This window comes from Clupea harengus, chromosome 10 (genome assembly GCF_900700415.2).
Source record: "Clupea harengus chromosome 10, Ch_v2.0.2, whole genome shotgun sequence".
In the NCBI taxonomy this organism is placed as follows: domain Eukaryota; kingdom Metazoa; phylum Chordata; class Actinopteri; order Clupeiformes; family Clupeidae; genus Clupea; species Clupea harengus.
In genome coordinates, this window is record NC_045161.1 from 17,538,081 (window position 1) to 17,544,291 (window position 6,211).

At 43.0% G+C, this 6,211-nt stretch overlaps 1 non-coding gene across 1 annotated transcript; it reads left to right on the forward strand.

Moving 5' to 3' along the window:
• Window positions 1-1,576: 1,576 nt before the first annotated feature.
• On the forward strand, window positions 1,577-1,695 carry LOC116222192. The gene has a single exon (XR_004164524.1). It is a non-coding gene; the product is annotated as a 5S ribosomal RNA (ribosomal RNA).
• Window positions 1,696-6,211: the final 4,516 nt, after the last annotated feature.

Here is a 6,211-nt window from a genome sequence, read left to right on the forward strand (position 1 = left end):
CTGTGTGACTAACAATGAGGAGCAGGGCCTCCCCTCTTACTCCCTCATATCTCCCTTTTCTGTCACACTCTCATCCCTCTCTCTCCCCTCTTACTCTCTCTTCCTACTCTACCATTTCTCCTCTCTCTCTCTCTTCTCTCTTTATCCTATCTTTAGTTCTCCCACATTTTCTCTTTATACTATATTCTTCTCACTTTTCACTGTCTTAATTTTTCTCTCTCTCCCTCTTTTTCTCTGTATTCATTGCTCTCCTTCACCCCTTCCTTATGTTCTATATTTCTCTCTCTCTCTACTCTCTTTCACCCTTTCTCTCTCTCTCTCCCATCCTTCCTCTCTCTCTCTACTCTCTCATTCACCCTCTCTCTCTCTCCTCTCTCATTCACCCTCCCTCTCTCTCCCATCCTTTCTCTCTCTCTCTCTCTCTCCACTCTCTCATTCACCCTCTTTCTCTCCTCTCTGTCTGCCTCCTCTTTTCTCCCTCTGTCAGGCTCTTTGTGCTCTCATCAGTAGTTGTGTAACTTGTTGCATGAAGATACACTTGCCTGCCTGTTGCGTGAAGATGCACTTGCGTGCTTGTTGTATGAAGATAAACTTGCGTGCTTGTTGTGTGAAGATAAACTTGCGTACTTTTGGAAGGGTTAGGGTTATTCTTTTGCAGTGTATTGTGAAGTGTGTGTTTTGCTGCTGTTAGTTACACTGGTTTGCGTAGAGGGAACTAGAATGCGTTTTAGTGAGTGTTAGAGTGTGTGTTAGAGTTTGTACTAGTGTTAGTGTGTGTTATAGTGTGTACTAGTGTCAGAGTGTGAGCTAGTGTTAGTGTGTGTTAGTATTAGTCTGTTTTCTAGAGTGTGTGCTAGTGTTAGTGTGTGTGCTGGTGTTAGTGTGTGTTAGTGTGTGTGTTAGTGTGTGTGCTGGTGTTAGTGTGTGTTAGAGTGTGTGTTAGAGTGTGTGTTAGAGTGTGTGCTAGTGTTGTGTGTTAGAGTGTGAGCTAGTGTTAGTGTGTGCTAGTGTTAGTGTGTGTTAGAGTGTGTGTTAGAGTGTGTGCTATTGTTAGTGTGTGCTAGTGTTGGTGTGCTAGTGTTAGTGTGTGCTAGTGTTAGTGTGCGAGTGTTAGTGTGGCCTATTGTTAGTGTGTGTTTGTTAGTGTGTGTTAGTGTAAGTGTGTGCTAGTGTAAGTGTGTGCTAGTGTTAGTGTGTGAGTGTTAGGTTGTGCTATTGTTAGTGTGTGAGTGTTAGTGTGTGCTATTGTTAGTGTGTGCTAGTGTTGGTGTGCTAGTGTAAGAGTGTGCTAGTGTTAGTGTGCGAGTGTTAGTGTGCTATTGTTAGTGTGTGTTTGTTAGTGTGTGTTAGTGTAAGTGTGTGCTAGTGTAAGTGTGTGCTAGTGTTAGTGTGTGAGTGTTAGTGTGTGAGTGTTAGTGTGTGCTATTGTTAGTGTGTGTTAGTGTTAGCTCTGCTAGTGTGTGCTATTGTTAGTGTGCTAGTGTAAGAGTGTGCTAGTGTTAGTGCTAGTGCTAAGTGTCTGCTAGCATGTGTTAGCGTGTGCTAGTGTTAGCGTGTGTGCTAGTGTGCATTAGGGTCTTACAGCCATACCACACTGTCCACGCCCAATCTCGTCCGATCTTGGAAGCTAAGTAGTGTCGGCCCTGGTTAGTACATGGATGGGAGACCGCCTGGGAATACCAGGTGCTGTAAGCTCGAATCCTAGGCATGATGTTAAAACTGCACCCGGGCAGATGGAGCTTGTGAGCGTGCATGATACAGCAATCGTCTAAGGGAAGGGAAACCCAGACAGAAAACCAACTGGTCATCCAGTTTGGGGGTTGTGCTACAGGCCAATCACCTGTTCCCAGAAAAAGGAAACTGCAACTATTCAGAAGTTGCGGCCTTTTGCGCCTCATGGCATGGAGGAGAGTAAACGAGCGTGCGCTAGTGTGTGTTAATGTTAATGTTAATGCTAATGTGTGTGAGCAATATGGCCACACAAACGTAGTATGGTGCTGTGTGTAGCGCAGTGTATGTAAGTGTGTGTGTGATGGAGATAATTTCCAAGCACTGTTAATGACTTAAGAATATATGAATCAAGTGCCTTGTATTAATATATTCCTTGTATGAATCATGTGCTTATGAAAGCAGGAACATGGCTTTTCTGTGTTTCTGCGTGTGTGTAACTTAGATTATTAGGTGCCACTTAGTCTGCATATCTACAAGAGCATGTTTAGACCAGAGGTGATTAGAAGGGTCGAACTGTGCTTCTTCCGACCTTGCAAAACTTCCATCCTTGCCTCGGACGTCAGAAATCCACCACGTGGTTATCCCTGCTGAACGCTCAACTTCTGTCTATATAAACCTTGTGCGATGTGTTTATCATGGCTTCACTGTCAGCCTTGTGCTGGGAGTGAGCCCGATTGCAATTGTTATTTGTCTAATAAATATACTTATATGCAGCTCCGGAGTCCTGAGGTAGCTAGGGTGAATTTCCACCTATCAGTGTGTAAGATGCTCTGTCTCCAAACCTGGGGCTGAAACAGAAGTGCTCTCATAACATCATAACAGTCCTGTTTCTTCACAGCTGCCTGATTAGAGCTCCACTTATCTCTGCTATTAGACTTTCACCTGTTCGGAAGCACATTAGCCAACATTGTGTTTCCTGTTTGATTGAGCAGTCTGCTAGTTTTGTGCGCTGCACTCTGTCCATTAGGTGTGTGAGAGCATATCTACTGAATCAATAATCGTACTGCCAGAGCCAGACACACTCAACAAGGAAACACAAACTTCCTATGTGCCTGCCTCTGTGTCGCCTCATCACTCTCTCTCTGTCTCACTGTCTCATACTCTATCTCTTTAGCCCTCTCCCTTTGTCTCTATCTGTCTCACTCTCTCTCTCTATCCCTCTCTCTCTCTTACTCTGTCTCTCTGTGTCTCTCTCTCTGTTTGTATGTCTCTCTCTCTCTTTCTTGCCCCCCCCCTTACTCCCTTTGCCCCTCTCTCTCTCTCTTACTCTCACTCTCCCTGCATTCATCACTTGAGGCATTAATCTGTTTTAGGTGGACTTCTCACACACTCACTCTGAATGCTTAATGACTGCCATTCACTCCAGCAGAAATCACATATCAGTCCTCTTCAGACCTCCTCCCTGAATTACTCCTCTAGACCTCCTCTTTGGTCTGAGTTCCTCCCCAAGAGCTCCTCTCTGGTCTGAGTTTCTCCTCCTCTTTGGTCTGAGTTTCTCCTCCTCTGGTCTGAGTTCCTCCTCTAGACCTCCTCCCTGGTCTGAGTTTCTCCTCCTCCCTGGTTTGAGTTTCTCCTCCTCTCTGGTCTGAGTTCCTTCCCTAGACCTACTCTCTTGCTTGAGTTTTTTCGGATATGTAGTAACAAAAGAATTTAGCCGGTCCCAACAACCTGAAACAAACTGTTGGCACTAGAACAGTGGTTCTCAAACTTTTTCTGTCATTACCCACTTTGAACAAGGGCGCCTTTTCAAGCCCCACCTGTCCCTCATCGCTCCAATAAAATTGTAGGCCAAGCTTAAAATTGTCAAATTTATTGAAATAACAATAAGTTGTAAATCTTAATCAATAAACAAATAACATGAGTTCAAAAATAGAGAAAATCAATAACAAATAATATCAGTTCAGAAATAGAGAAAAGTGCAATGGTGTCAATCCTTGCCTCAAATGGGCTGAGTTCCAAAAATAAAAAAGGACCTACTATGCAATTGTGTTATCAATGGTAGACCAAGCTTAAAATCTCCCTTGTACGTTGCTTTGGATAAGGCGTCTGCTAAATGACTTAATGTAATGTAAAATTGTCAAAATTATTGCATTTTTAAATTTTCTTTTAGGTTGATTTTTTGGTGGATCAGCTGTCTTTTTCGCCACTGGTACTGAATCGCCAACCTTTGTATTTCGTGTCACAAATGTATCCATAACGTCAATATTAGCCTATCGCCGACTACACTTTCATGCTCCGGGAAAGTTATTTTTTCATTGTCCTTCTGCAATTAATACTCCGACATCAATCAAAATGTTTGCACTATGGTTCCAGGTCACAGCGACCGATGCAAAGTTATGTTGCTGTAACGTTGAACTCTGTGCAACCAGTGTGGAGAAAAAATCCTCGGGCCAAATCAAGTTGCCATTCATTTGCTTATCAACCGCAGACCAAAGGAAAAGGGAGATAACCCTGGAGTTTAGAATATAGAACACTTCGGCCCTGGAGCAGTAAACAAAAGTCTCCACTGTAATCTCCGACTACGACTAGTAGGAAAGGTTAACAACAGGCTAATTACAGTAATACAATACAATACTTAATAGGCTAATGAATAGAATGTTTCTTTGTTTGAGTGTCGTTGTTTAGTGTGATGGGGGTGTGTGATCGTTATTGTCTATAAAGGAAGGCATTGCAATGGGAAAATCTCCCGTTCATCGCGTCCATTCGTGCCCCACCTGTCACGTCTCTGAGAAGTCCTACACTTTGAGAAACGCTGCACTAGAACATGCTCAGATGTGGTGTGTGTTAGTGTGTATAAGTGTGTGTTGGTGTGTTTGAGTGTGTTGTGTTGAGAGTGTGTTAGTGTGTGTTGGTTTGTTTAAGAGTGCGTGTTGGTGTGTTTGAGAGTGTGTTGTGTATAGAGTGTGTTAGTGTGTATGACTGTGTGTCAGTGTGTTTGAGAGTGTGTTAGTTTGTTTGAGAGTGTCTTAGTGTTTATGAGTGTGTGTTAGTGTGTGTTAGTGTGTTTGAGAGTGTGTTGGTTTGTTTGAGAGTGCGTGTTAGTGTGTATGAGTGTGTGTTGTGTATAGAGTGTGTTAGTGTGTATGACTGTGTGTTAGTGTGTTTGAGAGTGTGTTAGTTTGTTTGAGAGTGTCTTAATGTGTATGAGTGTGTGTTAGTGTGTATGAGTGTGTGTTAATATTTTTGAGAGTGTGTTGGTTTGTTTGAGAGTGTGTTAGTGTGTATGAGTGTGCGTTACTGTGTATGAGTGTGTGTTAGTGTGTTTGAGAGTGTGTATGAGCGTGTGTTAGTGTGTATGAGTGTGTGTTAGTGTGTATGAGTGTGCATTAGTGTGTTTGAGAGTGTGTTAGTTTGTTTAAGAGCGTGATAGTGTGTGTTAGTGTGTTTGAGAGTGTGTTGGTTTGTTTGAGAGTGTTTTAGTGTGTATGAGTACGTGTTAGTGTGTGTTAGTGTGTTTGAGAGTGTGTATGAGCGTGTGTTTGTGTGTATGAGTGTGTGTTAGTGTGTTGGTTAGTTTGAGAGTGTATTGGTGTGTATGAGTATGTGATAGTGTATGTTAGTGTGTATGAGTGTGTGTTAGTGTGTTTGAGAGTGTGTTAGTGTGTATGAGTGTGTGTGTAAGTGTGTATGAGTGTGTATGAGAGTGTGTTAGTGTGTATGAGAGTGTGTTAGTGTGTATGAGTGTGTGATGTGTAGAGAGTTAGTCTGAATTAGAGTATGGCTTGGGCAGTATATTTCTGTCCAAACCCAACCCCAGTCCCAGAGATTAGTAACTGAGTCTGACAGGTATTCTGTGTCTATGAATATATATATATATATATATATATATATGTGTGTGTGTGTATATGTGTGCATATATATTGAGTATATGTTATAGTTTGTGTGTAGCTCTTCTCTGTTGTTTATATGTTTGTTTGTTTGTTTGTTTGTTTATGAGGAAGAGTTGATGCAGAGACGACCCTAATTGTTCCGGAATTTCCTGAAATGGCAAAATCTGTTTGGATTTTAAAAAGCGAGATGGTAGCGTTTGATTTCCTCTGCGTCACACAGCACTGGGTTAGGGTCACACAGCGCAGGATCAGGGTCACAAAGCGCTGGGTTAGGGTCACACAGCGCTGGGTTAGGGTCACACAGCGCAGGGTCAGGATCAGGGTCACACAGCACAGGGTTAGGGTCACACAGCACAGGGTTAGGCCCAGTCGAGTACTCCGTGGTCAGACACTGAGAGGAGAGTCTGTCGGGCTTGTGAGGCCAGATGAGTATTATCAGTGTGTGTGTGTGTGTGTGTGTATCTCATGTGATGCCACTTAGTCAGAAACACACATTCAGCCCTCCAATGTCTCTGGTCTTCATGGGGTATCTTTGTACAGCTGGTGTGTCTCTCTCTGTGTGTGTGTGTGTGAGTGTGTATGTTTGTGTGTGTGTGTGTGTGTGTGTGTGTATGTATATTTGTGTGTGTGTGTGTGTGTGTATGTATATT